At 41.1% G+C, this 14,008-nt stretch overlaps 1 protein-coding gene across 1 annotated transcript in view; it reads right to left on the reverse strand.

The window, feature by feature from the left end:
- cdh23 (cadherin-related 23) overlaps positions 1 to 14,008 on the reverse strand; it is a 200,091-nt gene that overhangs the window by 131,929 nt on the left and 54,154 nt on the right. The window lies entirely within an intron of this gene.

Consider the following 14,008-nt stretch of genomic DNA (forward strand, 5'->3'; position numbering starts at 1 on the left):
ACCTTCTGTTTATCTGCCTGAATAGAATAGAATGGAATAGATGCAAATAGATGAAACTAAATGTAAATGTCAGATACGGGAAGACAAACAGATCTGAACAGACTGACAGCCAGTACACAGAAACCACTGCACTACCGGGGTCCGTTTGCAATCACTTCATGTAGCTCTGCAGTAGAGAAGAGTGGGACAGAGAGATAATCGAGCAAAGAAAAGTACTGCATGTAGGAAGAAGATGGGCATAAATGAGACAAAAACACTTTCACAGCCTCTTTATTACAGCAAAACGTAGCTGAGAATTACTAGGTGGGCTTTGTGTATATTACATGATGATAGCTAATTAAAAAGCAAGGCAGAACTAATAACACCAGTACAGAATGGCAACACATATAATCATCTCCCTTTTCTTTTCCTGTCTTTTTTTAAGAGGATCATTAGATGAAAATTGGTACTTCCAAAGCAAATATCTCCACCATTTATTTCCATTGTCTCATTTTCCTCCTCGCTCTATCTTAATCTCAATTATTACAATGTGATGTTGTCAAATTAAATTAACATCTTGTTGATGAGACGTGACACCAGTGATGGAGTGCTCAGCAAGTGGAGTGTCAAGGATTGTCTGTGTCTTTAACTGTCTCAGCCTCCTTTGCTCATTCAGCATTTCATAACACCATTTTATTATTTCATTTGTAGGAAATCTTATATTACCTCATGGTAACTAGAGACTCGGTTTTCCTCCCCACATGTGCTTTATCTATAAGTTAAGTCCTGGCAGGGCACTGGGGGGAAAGGAGTGGGCGAATGCACTGTTCAGTTATACATCAAAGCTCTTATTTTGGGCACATCACACAATATGGAGACGAGAAGGGGGCTGTCGCCAATAGGGGTTTCACAAAAATGAAGTGGAATCTTGGTGACTGTTGCTATTATCAGTGTTCACTGGGGACGGGCAAAACTTGCTTATAACACAAAATATCTAAATGCAATAAGCCAAAGATTTGTATCTGAAAGACTGTCTGAGCTGTCATTCAGCTCATTGACTTTAAACAAAGCAAACAAAAGCAAACTGTTACAGAATAACAAACTCCTCATGACTGTACAGTACATTTTTACATTATCTTTTGTTCATTAAAAGTGAGGAGTGGTCTATTCTTTGGGTACCTAATTATACAATGTCAGTGTGCAGCATTCCTTTCCAACTTCCAGACCTCAGTAATGTGCAATCCTACAACCCGTTGTCCTTTCTTGCTCGTTTAGTTTGACACAAAGGGTTTTTTTGCTGAGCTTTTAACTGTAATCACTGGAAGGAATATAATTTTGAAATGTACAAACACTAAATGATCACAGAAACAACACAGTGCCATACTGAGACAGTGAAGTCTGACAGAAAATAAGAAAACGAATGGTGTGTGAATGGTGTGTTTAAAGATTAAATCAAAAAATCCCCAAAAAGGAAAAGTAACCTGCTAGAAACCAGCACGTGCTTATTTACAATATATAATTAATATCCCTTTTCACAGCTCTACTAGGAGCGTAAATGAAATATGACATTTGCTAGTGGTAAAATTAAAATAAAACCAGTTTATGCCCTCCAGGAACAAAGACACGCAGGGCAAATCTCTTGCAACGATATACAATCTAAAACCTCTGGGGCATATGATCAAGCAATGCTATGATTGGTGATTCAAAAGAATGAACAAAACAAGTAACATTTAGTTACATTAGAAAAATACTATCACTTAATCCTTTCAGCTGCTGGTGGCGGGTTGCTCAATAAGAGGACGTGCCAGACAAGATGATACTAGACATATCTGAGTGACTAGTATGACAACCTGAAAATGAAGCAGATATCTGACAATCATGGGCTGTAAGCTGGAGCTTAAACATCTGTTTGTCACTTTAATTAGTTAAAGAATTGTTTTTGTTACTGCAGTGCATGTCCGCTGCAACACAGCTCGCTTAAACCTGGAATCAAAACTTTAAATACACAGAAGAAATGGCACCAAAAATAAAAAAAATGGCAATCTTGCATGTGGTTAACGCAATGTGCATGATTATAAACACTTAACCCTGTCATAATGCTACATTTATAGTGGAGGACATGAAGGACTATGAAGGAGGAGGAGACTGTAGGTACCATATGTAAGTACAGTATTTCTAAACCTGTTATTCGATTTGCACTGGGTGAGAAGCAGGGATGGGTTGGGTGGACCACTGGCAGACCACCAGACTATCACAGGGGTAACACAGAAAGTCACACCTACAGATAATTTATAATCACCAACAAACCTAATATGCACATATTTGGACTGCGGGAGGAACCTGGACAAAACCTATGAGGAGTGCATGTCACACACAAAAGTCCCCACCTGCCAGCTGGTTCAGACATCCCTTGTTCTTGTATGTGGTGACTCACACGACTGTTAGAATAACACCAGTCTCTAGGTAAATTTTATTCATTTGTTGTTGTTGTTTTTCAAGGTAGAAAGTCTACAATATTAGAGAAAGAACCCTAAAAAGCAGATGATATCCTATGAGCAAGCAACTGGCGTCAATGGGGAGAAAGAACAGGATGGGACCCCTTGCACAGCTAGATTCGTGGAGGGGCAGCTATTTGTGTATGAGGGTGAGAGAGAAGAGATAAAAGCAGCATAAAGAGACTATAAACAACAAACAGGACAAAACACAAACTATGGGAGAGCGTAGTCAATAGTTTTACCGACATGCAGCGATACAGATAAACAGGGACTGAATGTGACTGAAGGGGAAGGGTTGAGTGAATCATTGGAAGTTCCCCCAGCAGCCATAGCCAATTACAGCATAACTGATGGAGGATTCGGGGTTACCTGATCCTGAAGCAAGTTTTAATCCTAATCTTAAAGGTAGAAAGAGTTTCTGTCTCCTGAACCCCAACTGAGAGCTGGTTCCACAGGAGAGGGCCTCGATAGCTGAAGCCTCCCATTCTACTTTTAGAAACTCTAGAAACCTGAAGTAAACCTGTGGTCTGTGAGTGAACTGCTCTACTGAGAAATGATGGTACTGTTAGGTCTTTGATCCCTTTCTAGTCTAGTCTGTTAATACTCTCACATTATTGTTATCGATCAACTTCTTCTTCTTTCTCCTTTCCTCTATAGTTCCACTATATGCATAATTTTTCTTTAGACCCTCTATCCTTACCATTTCAACAGTGAAAGTGACAACCAAAACAGATTTGCAAAAATTGGAAAGGTTATAAAAGGGAGGGGGGGAAACAAATGTGTAGGCAGGGAGGGGGATTCTGAAACACAAAAGAAGACAGAGAGAAAGAGTCACTGAGGATTTTGCATAATGCTGAATGGAGCCATGGTGAGGATAAAGGCACTAATTGGAGCTAAACAAATATTTTTCAGACATTAATTTCTTCCCTTTTTTAGTAAAACTCTTTTTTTAATAACTATTCTATGATAAGCCCCATTCAGATATAGGATGCATATCATCAGGTTATGACAGTTGTGACAGTTTTTTGTCATTCAGGCATACAGATGAGTGGCAAAAGACGAAAAAATAGAAACTACTGTGGCTGTCATACGCTTTGGGGGAAATTTTGCTGTCAATGTTTTGGCCCCTTACAGTGAAGGTTCTTCTAGGGTGACAGTCTTTTCAAAGAAAATGATGTAAATCATATACTGTGGCACACTGCAGACCCCAGAACCCAAGCTAACTAACACTTGTGAAAGATTTTCTACATATATAAAGACCCATGTATATATGTAGATATTAGGGGTGCAACGATACACAAAATTCACGGTTCGGTTCGATACTTTGGTGTCACGGTTCGATATTTTTTCGATACAAAAAAAATGTTCATGCCTTTTTAATTTGTCATTTATTAAAATTATAAATATATATTTTAACTCAAAAGTACAGTTTTTAAATTTAATGTTGCTGAAACAAAAGTAATTAAAAAAATAAATATATCTCAGGGCTCTCAAAATTTCAAAATCCCTGGTAGCCCTTCGGGCAGGGACTCTTCAGTTTTTGGTAGCCCAAAATAAATGTAAGTAGCCCGAATAAAAAAGAGAGCAATTTTTTGATTGATGTTTTGTTTCCTGCTTTGTTTCCTTTACAATATTATACATTAAAGTATAATATTGTAAAGGAAACAAAACATTAATCAAAGAATTGTTGAAAAACAAATTACAACATTGTATAAAAATTACAGTCATCAACTCAAATACTTGGTTCTAACTGAACAGAAATTTCTATGAACTTGTAAGAACTGTGTAGGACATGAATCAGTCTGTGTCAGATCCTGAATTTGAAATTTCCACTGAAGTCATGGGTAAGAGACAAGTGGAACCAAGATCTAGGCCATTTGCTTTTTGAAGTTTGCAAAGACTGCTAAATTTTGCCAGTGGTAGTTCACTCTTTGCAACATAGTACGCTGTTCTAAACAGATTTTTCAGGTTTATTTTTAGTATGTTATTTGCAATTGGTGTTTGTTCTGGGAAAGATATTGCAGACTGAGCAATAATGCATTTCTTGCATTTCTCATGGGTTCTAATGGGGGCTTTTCTTAAAATGACTGGTCCCAGTAACAAAGGCGCTTGTCAACTCAGAAATCGAGAGAAAACCAACAACACACCCGGCAGAACATTATGTTATTTACACGGATGCACATAAGTGGTCCGCATGTGCGCATTCGCTGTCAAAATAAAAGACGCGCACCAGATAAGAAGTTGCAACGCGCGTTTGCGTCCATATAAAAAGCACTGTTTTTGTCCGCTAGAGTGGGATTTTCACGGCACATTCCGCACCACATCTCTGTGCGTTCATCATTTGTTTGAAGCCAGCTCACCTCCTGCAACCACTTTTCCGAGAATACGTGCTTCTTTTGTGGTTCGGACTCCTTCTGACATTTCTTTGGAGGTAGAGGAACACCAGAGTAATTGCTTAAAGGAGCTTCTTCGACATCTTTAAGAGTTTTAAACAAATGTCTGTCCTCCTCCAGAAAATCTTATGTATGCAAACACGCGTTGCAACTTCATATCTTGTGCGCGTGTGCTGGTATCATCAAAGATGAGCTTGTGGGGCCTTTTCGGGTTGAGGATGGAGTCAAGCTCAACTCCCAGTCCTACTGCCGGTTTCTGGAAGACACCTTCTTCAAGCAGTGGTACAGGAAGAAGTCTGCATCCTTCAAGAAAAACATGATTTTCATGCAGGACAATGCTCCATCACACGCGTCCAAGTACTCCACAGCGTGGCTGGCAAGAAAGGGTATAAAAGAAGAAAAACTAATGACATGGCCTCCTTGTTCACCTGATCTGAACCCCATTGAGAACCTGTGGTCCATCATCAAATGTGAGATTTACAAGGAGGGAAGACAGTACACCTCTCTGAACAGTGTCTGGGAGGCTGTGGTTGCTGCTGCACGCAATGTTGATGGTGAACAGATCAAAACACTGACAGAATCCATGGATGGCAGGCTTTTGAGTGTCCTTGCAAAGAAAGGTGGCTATATTGTTGGCTGATTTGTTTTTGTTTTGTTTTTGAATGTCAGAAATGTATATTTGTGAATGTGGAGATGTTATATTGGTGTCACTGGTAAAAATAAATAATTGAAATGGGTATATATTTGTTTTTTGTTAAGTTGCCTAATAATTATGCACAGTAATAGTCACCTGCACACACAGATATGCCCCTAAATTAGCTAAAAGTAAAAACAAACTAAAAACTACTTCCAAAAACATTCAGCTTTGATATTAATGAGTTTTTTGGGTTCATTGAGAACATGGTTGTTGTTCAATAATAAAATTATTCCTCAAAAATACAACTTGCCTAATAATTCTGCACTCCCTGTAGTCTGATTTGTCATAACTTTTCCGTTTTGTGGTAAGCTTTTCTTTGGCTGTCACTTCTTCACCCTGACGTCTCTTATTTGGCTCAGCAGAACTAAAATATATATCGTGCTGCTTTTACACACACACACATAACGCTCAGCGATTCTCTGCGCGATCAACCTCTCATATGTTTAAGCTTGCTGCAGGAGATTTCACTTGTCATGTTTGCATAGTAAGCTAACGATTGATAAGACGATGTCAGAGGAATTGGTGCGCAAATTATCATCACTCACCAATCAGTACTGTCGCTCTCTATACACAGTTCGCGCGATTGCAAAGTGAAAGCAAAAAACAAGCGCAAATTCAAACACGATTTCAATATGTCACATATTGACAGTGGCTCACCGATGCCAATGACATAATTACCCAGCTACATTTCCGAAAGAATGCAAAAGCATTGACATATATTTTTCCTTCCTACAATAGCCCGACGGGCAGGGCAGAGATAGATTTTGGTAGCCCGACTGGAAAAATCGCTAGCCCCGGGACGTCGGGCTAGCGATTTTGCAAGCCCTGTGTTACAGGCATGGCCCTTTAAGGATGAAGCCTGATGGGAAATGTATTCGGGATGTGTGTAGCGGGACTGCCTGGTGTGTGTGTGAAGAGAGAAAGCGGAGAAGGGGGAAAAGTAACGATTAGCTACAGAAGAGACGAAAAGAAAATAAATAAAAGGAATATAATAACTCCCTCGACAGCCAGAGTTGTGTCGGCGATGCTCGCTGTGAGTAAACTGTTTCAGCCCACTGTACGCGGTGTTCGTGCCTTAGAGAAGAAATAAAGTTCGGTGAAGCAGTTTCCTACGCCTCCTTCGATCTTTTTGCTAGCGGAGTTGACCTGTGTAGTAAGCTGTTGCCGGCTACGAGTCAGTTACGGAACCTTCAAGTAACTGCCAGAGGTTTCCTTACTACGGTTCGGGGCCGCGGATCTGGCGCGGTAACACCTGTATCTGATTGAGGAATCACTCATCTTTGGAAAAGAGAGTTTATTACAGAGAAATGGCTCTTTCCAAAATAAAAGCTATACTATACGCTTCTTCTGGGCTATATTCTCAGCAGCATATTGTAGCGGGTCAGGGCTGTTCGGGGTTCTGTTTGTACAGTTATGTTTTGTTTATGTTGCCATAGTGACGGGTGACGCCCTCTCGCTGCGACGGTGTGTCCTTCCGGGGTCAGAGGGCGCCCTGTGTGTTGTTGTTGTTGTTGCTGTGCGGTTGCCGCGCTGAGCAGTTAGCTAGCGGCAGTGTTCTTCTGCAATGTCAATAAACGGCTGTGCTCCCTGGCTAGCTCACGGGAAGCAAGACCAAACAACACCTCCGTCTCCTCGTTGTCTGAGCTCGCCACATTGGTGTCAGAAGTGGGATGATGGTGGCACCCCATGTTCTGACCCGAGTGACTTTTCCCCCGCCGGTCGTGACCGGCCGGTGCCCCAAAAGAAGGCACCTGGACATTTGCAGGACTTTGTGTAGGGCAATGGGGTCGTCGGGGACGACTGACCCCTTAGGTGGGGGGCTATGTAGCGGGTCAGGGCTGTTCGGGGTTCTGTTTGTACAGTTATGTTTTGTTTATGTTGCCATAGTGACGGGTGACGCCTTCTCGCTGCGACGGTGTGTCCTTCCGGGGTCAGAGGGCGCCCTGTGTGTTGTTGTTGCTGTGCGGTTGCCGCGCTGAGCAGTTAGCTAGCGGCAGTGTTCTTCTGCAGATGTCAATAAACGGCTGTGCTCCCTGGCTAGCTCACGGGAAGCAAGACCAAACAATACCTCCGTCTCCTCCTTGTCTGAGCTCGCCACAATATTAAACATATCAGGTCCCCATAAGGAGAATCATGTGCTAACGGCTGTCTAAATGACTCGGGTAAAGTTTTTAGCATGCATGCTTGTTGTTTTTGTCTGCTTCCACTTGTCTTTGCACTAGGATGATGTCGGCGTAAATGTGCAGTCATATTCGTTGTGTTCCCACTAGTGCTGTCAGCGTTAATCTCGTTGAAATGACGTTAACGCCACAACACGGCAAATCTCCGTTAACGAGCTACCCCTGCGTGGGGCTAGACGGCCAACACATTAACGAGCTAACTGCGCTAACACACTAGTTCCCACCCATGTAATTGAGCATTGCGTGGCACATCCAACATACTGTTTTACTTTAGTCCATGACGCGCTTACCTTCAGGGTCATACGTCACATGAAAACCAAAATAATTCCAAACGCCAGATCTGAATGAGGGTGGTGGAGGTTCAATTTGCCATGTTGCAAGGAGAGCTTAACTTCTGTCTCGCTAGCTTGCCCTGCGCTCTTCCTTCTGACCATGCTGTCTGTGTTGAACGCTCAGTGGATCTGCGCTCGACAGTGCAGCCTAGGCGGAGTAGTCGAACGCAGATTCACTGAGCGCTCAACACAGACAGCATCGTCAGAAGGAAAGTTGATAAAATAAATTACAAATTTTGTATTGTTCGATACATATGCGTACCGAACCGAAAGCACTGTATCGAACGGTTCAATATCGATATGAGTATCGTTGCACCCCTAGTAGATATATATATATATATATATATATATATATATATATATATATATATATATATATATATATATATATATATATATATACACACAGAGTTTCAGAGAGGTGTAATGACGCTGTCGTCGTGGCACATGGTGGCCAAACTCTGTAGGTGACTTTCACGGCAATGTGTCTCACAGTTTCATTCAGCCAGTGATGGAGAACGTTTGTCATACACCGTAGATTAGACGGTACAACAAATGATGTGGTTGAATTAAGTAAAAATTTTCTTACTACATGATGGACAAAAATCTATATTTTCCCATATTTCTGCGGCATATCCTATTCACCAAACTTTTAAGTGAGCTGAACAACTCAAAAGTGACAACAAACATCAGCGCTCACTACACACAAACACGTCCCATTATAGATCAGACTGGTCTAATCTTTTGTGCCGATCCGTTAAATGTGCTGTGTTGAAAGAGATAAGTACTTATGGAAAAGACACCGGGGTGCTCATTCATACATGTAGCCAACACGTACAGATGCTGTCAGATTAAATCGTGTATTTGAAAGGTCTAAAAAACACAAAAGTGCCATGAGAGCTAGCACTCTATCTTCCTCTGTCTCCTATACACACATAAACATTAACACAAGCAGCTACAAAATATGGAGGGACTGACAACATGCGTAGCTGTCTTTTATGTTGGCAAAACTCGTCAGAATTCACAATTCTGCTAACGGAGTGTTAGAGAGAAGGAGAGTGCCAAAGGCAGGGTGGGGGTGGGCACAGAGAGGTGGGAACCACAGACTTGAAAGAAAGGGAGAGAGGGAACGACAGGTTGATTTATTCAAAGAGTGAGGAGTGGGTGAATCAAACTTTAATGGCTTTTGGGAGTGCACACCGTTCTCCCTCTCCCTTCAATCTTGCCCCTTTCCAGGCTTTCCTTGTGCGCTCTCACCTTACTTTCTTTACTCCTCGCTTTTTCTCTCCCCTTGTCTCCCTCTCCCCGAAATACACTTTCCGATGGTCACTCGCAAACATGAGCCCTCCCTTTTTTTGACAGACAAATTCTCCACCCATCTCTGCGTAGCACACAAATCAAGGTGCTCTTCATGCTCAGCGGGATAAAGTAAATGACAGAAAGATAAAGAGAGGAAGAGAAGGTGATTTACCTTCACGAATGGCAGAGTATGTGATGCCCTGGCAGTATGTGTTGTGTTAACCCTTGGACTGGAAAGGATGCGGGAAAAAATTGGTGTACAGGCTCGACAATCTCTCTGACAACTCCCTTAAGTAGCTATTTTGTCCAGAAAGGCTCACTGAAGTCTAAAAATTAATCAGTCAAAAAAGAAAAGAACCTATTCCATTCAGAATGAGCAATGCAGACATGAAGTTCAGCTTACCTATTGCAACACTTCAGAAAAGTAGGCATGATGTAAACTGTTAGCTGACAACAGAGGACAAAACATAGATCTCAATTTTCCACTCCCCACACCCAGTCCTCAGTGTTGGGTGTAAGGCGTATTAATGTGCCACGTGCTAATTTTTGTCATTACATTACAGATACAATTATGTTGTTACTTGCAAAGTAACAAAGATTCTGCCCCTATCTGCACATTGGGCAAATTAAAAAACACGTTTTTTTTCTTCTGCGCGGTTGTGCTACAGTCAACTGATGTCAGATGTGTGTGAGGGCAGGAAAATAAATGGTGGAGCAGTCTACTGCAGAGATATGGACTTACTTTAAGGACAAGAGAGTGATGGTAAAGCGCAAACTGTGTTCAAGATGGAGACGACTGCATTATACTGCTGACAGAACTCAAGTCCGCTGAAAGCATTTGCACAGACAGCGAGCTAACGCAAAGCTAGCCAAGAACCCAGAGTGATAAAGATGAGTGCATTCCCACCCCGGCCCAGCAGCCAGAGCCTGAACTTCAACAGGTAAAAAACAGCAGTGACGAGCAGTCCTGTTTATGTTTCTGAAATAGAACCACTGTGTCAACTGAAGTGTCTTTAGGCTGGTTTTGATCGTTGCGTTGTCGGTTTATTGTCGGTTTTGTGTTCATAGGTCCTATGTGTGTCCTCATTACGATAGGGTCTGGGACAGTCTGTTTGTATAACATCATTATGAGCCAATGTGTTTCAGGTCATTTTATAGATTAACAAGAGAGTAACGTAATGAGCAGTGTAATGAATGACTTTCTCTGGTGAGTAATTAGGTAATGTACTGCACTACTTTTAAGAAAAGTAACAATTACCCCAACACTGCCAGTCATATTATTCATCGCCTTTCTGCTTAATTAGTTACGAGATTTTCAAGCGGACTTTATACTATTTGCGCCAAAGGCTTTACGTGGTTAGAAATCATTTTTGTTTTTTCTCTACATTTCGAACAGCATCCCATTTCTTCTCCAAAAATGGGGACGTACAACGTTTCCCTAGGATTAGATTCTGTGCACCAAAACTGTAGAAAGTGGAAAGTTATAAATGGTGCCTTAGGTGAGTAAAATATTGACTGCTTCCCATTTAACCTTCTCACTTTATCCATTTTTTTCCTCTTTCTTCATAAATCCCTCCATCCCTCCCTATGGGGCTCAGGGTCTTAGTGTCAAGCAGAATTCTCTTCGAGGCCTGCGCCTGTCAACCAGCCACCACTCAGCTCTGTAACCACTAGATTCAATTTCACCATAGGAGAGACCAGGAGAGATGATACTAATATAATTATGGGCCAAATCCGACTTTTAGGAGGTAAAAAGAGAGAGAGGGGGAGAAAATGAAAGAGAAAGGGAGTGAGTTTGCGAGTTTCATATCGAAAGCAGGTGTGTGTTTCTGTGCAGTGTGTTTGTGTTTGCGTGCAGTGCATATGTGGGATATGTAAACACTCAGTAACACATATTTCATGAGGATAATTTCAAAAGAAATGTATTTCACAACAAGCAAGACTTTTGTTTTCAAGTTCTCAGACAACCTTGCAAATGTAAAGATATAAGGCATCCATATACTGTATTTGCTTTTTAGGCTAAGATATTTTTTTCTTACCTGGTAAACAAATTACCTTCAGATGCTGCAACCCGCTAAGATACAGGGCAGAAGGTGATAAAATAGTAGAGATTGAATTTCAGCTTTCAGAAGTGAACAAAGGCAAAGAAGAAAGGAATATAACAGATTTGTCTATGTTCTACCTGACAGCGACAGAGGGCACATCAAATAGCAGGTGCCTCTGCTTTGCTGCCAAAGCCTACATCAAGCACTAAACAGCTCATTCGCAGGCATAATAGGAGCTCTCAAACACCCTCTGCCAATATTATCTAAAATATGAGTGCATTTGCCTCTGTGTTTGTGTGTTTAGCATGTGAAATGTCTTCATGCTATCCATCTCAAACCTGTGGGAGAAAGTAGTAGCCAACAACGGAAAGCTAAAACAATGAAGATTTGAATTCCACACGTTTATAAAACAAACGCATAAACAGGTAAAACCCTCTAATTAATCAAAAATATGAGAAAGCAGATAGATATTTGTCTAGCTAGAGTTTCTAAGAATGAGTCCTAATAGTATATTTCTATAAAAAAGAAAAGAAACAAAAACAGGCACAGCAACTCGCCAGAATGGAGGGCTTTTCTTTCTTTAGATGTCTGACTTTCACCTGAAGGGTTTCCACCTTGGGTTGTTCTGCTTTATATCATCAGCCATAGTTCATCAGAGATTACCGTAGGTTAGAGAGGGACACTGAGATATGGCTGATAGAAAATAGAGGCTGAGGAGGGATTTGCTCACCTGCCTGACATACCTGAGAGACAGTAAACAGATAAAGTTTGGGTATATATCACTAGGAGCCTCTTGCCTGTCTGCTTGTTTGCCAATACGTTTAATCCATCTATGCACCGCATTACAGCGCTGGTCAGAAGTCGGCTATACAATCTCATGTTCATCATTACTGCGTTATCCAAGACAGGATTCCACTGCATTGCATATTTACTGTAGGGAGGGGTGAATGAGAGTATTGACTAGAGGACGAAAAAGATATGCTATCTGAATTCTGCAATATTGTGAGTGGAGGGCTCAACCAAAATAAAGAAAAGCACATTTTACTATAGTGATGCTTTGCAGGGGTCATTGGAAACTGAGTAGAGATAATGGCTATAAACTCTGAATAAATGTATCTGTGTGAAGTGTGTATATATATATATATATATATATATATATATATATATATATATATATATATATATATATATATATGTATAAGGGGTGCAACGATACACAAAATTCACGGTTCGGTTCGGTTCGATACTTTGGTGTCACGGTTCGATATTTTTTCGATACAAAAAAATGTTCATGCCTTTTTAATTTGTCATTTATTAAAATTATAAATATATATTTTAACTCAAAAGTACAGTTTTTAAATTTAACCCTAACCCTTGTGCGTGTTTTTTATTTTGACAGCGAATGCGCACCTGCGGACCACTTATGTGCAGCCCTGGTTATTTAGCTCGTCATATCGTAGCCACAGAAATTCTTTTGTCCATGAAACCATAAAGCTGCACTTTCTTTTTGCCTTATAGTCTGATTTGTCATAACTTCTCCGTTTTGTGGTAAGCTTTTCTTTGGCTGTCACTTCTTCACCCTGACCTGTCTTATTTGGCTCAGCAGAACTAAAATATATATGCTGCTGGTTTTACACACGCACTCACATAAGCTCAGCGATTCTCTGCGCGATCAACCTCTCACATGTTTAAGCTGAGGGAGATTTCACTTGTCATGTTTGCATAGTAAGCTAACGATTAATAAGACGATGTCAGAGGAATTGGTGCACAAATTATCATCACTCACAGATCAGTGCTGTCGCTCTCTATACACAGTTCGCACGATTGCAAAGTGAAAGCAAAAAAACAAGCGCAAATTCAAACGCGACTTCAATGTCACATATTGACAGTGGCTCACCGATGCCAATGACATAATTACCCAGCTACATTTCTGAAAGAATGCAAAAGCATTGACATATATTTTTCCTTTCTACAATAGCCCGACGGGCAGGGAAGAGATAGATTTTGGTAGCCCGACTGAAAAAAATCGCTAGCCCCAGGACGTCGGGCTAGCGATATTGCAAGCCCTGTATCTGATTGAGGAATCACTCATCTTTGGAAAAGAGAGTTTATTACAGAGAAATGTCTCTTTCCAAAATAAAAGCTATACTATCCGCTTCTTCTGGGCTATATTCTCAGCAGCATAAGGAGAATCATGTGCTAACAGCTGTCTAAATGACTCGGCTAAAGTTAGTAGCATGCTTGCTTTTTTTTGTCTGCTTCCACTTGTCTTTGCACTAGGATGATGTCGGCGTAAATGTGCAGTCATATTCGTTGTGTTCCCACTAGTGCTTTCAGGTTAATCTCGTTGAAATGACCTTAACGCCACAACATGGCAAATCTCAGTTAACGAGCTACCGCCGATCGCTCCGTGCATGGGGCTAGACGGCCAACACGTTAACGAGCTAACTGCGCTAACACACTAGTTCCCACCCATGTAATTGAGCATTGCATGGCACATCCAACATACTGTTTTACTTTAGTCCATGACTCGCTTACCTTCAGGGTCATACGTCACATGAAAACCAAAATAATTCCAAACGCCAGAT

The sequence above is a fragment of the Rhamphochromis sp. 'chilingali' genome, assembly GCF_963969265.1.
Source record: "Rhamphochromis sp. 'chilingali' genome assembly, chromosome: 20".
Taxonomy (NCBI): Eukaryota; Metazoa; Chordata; class Actinopteri; order Cichliformes; family Cichlidae; genus Rhamphochromis; species Rhamphochromis sp. 'chilingali'.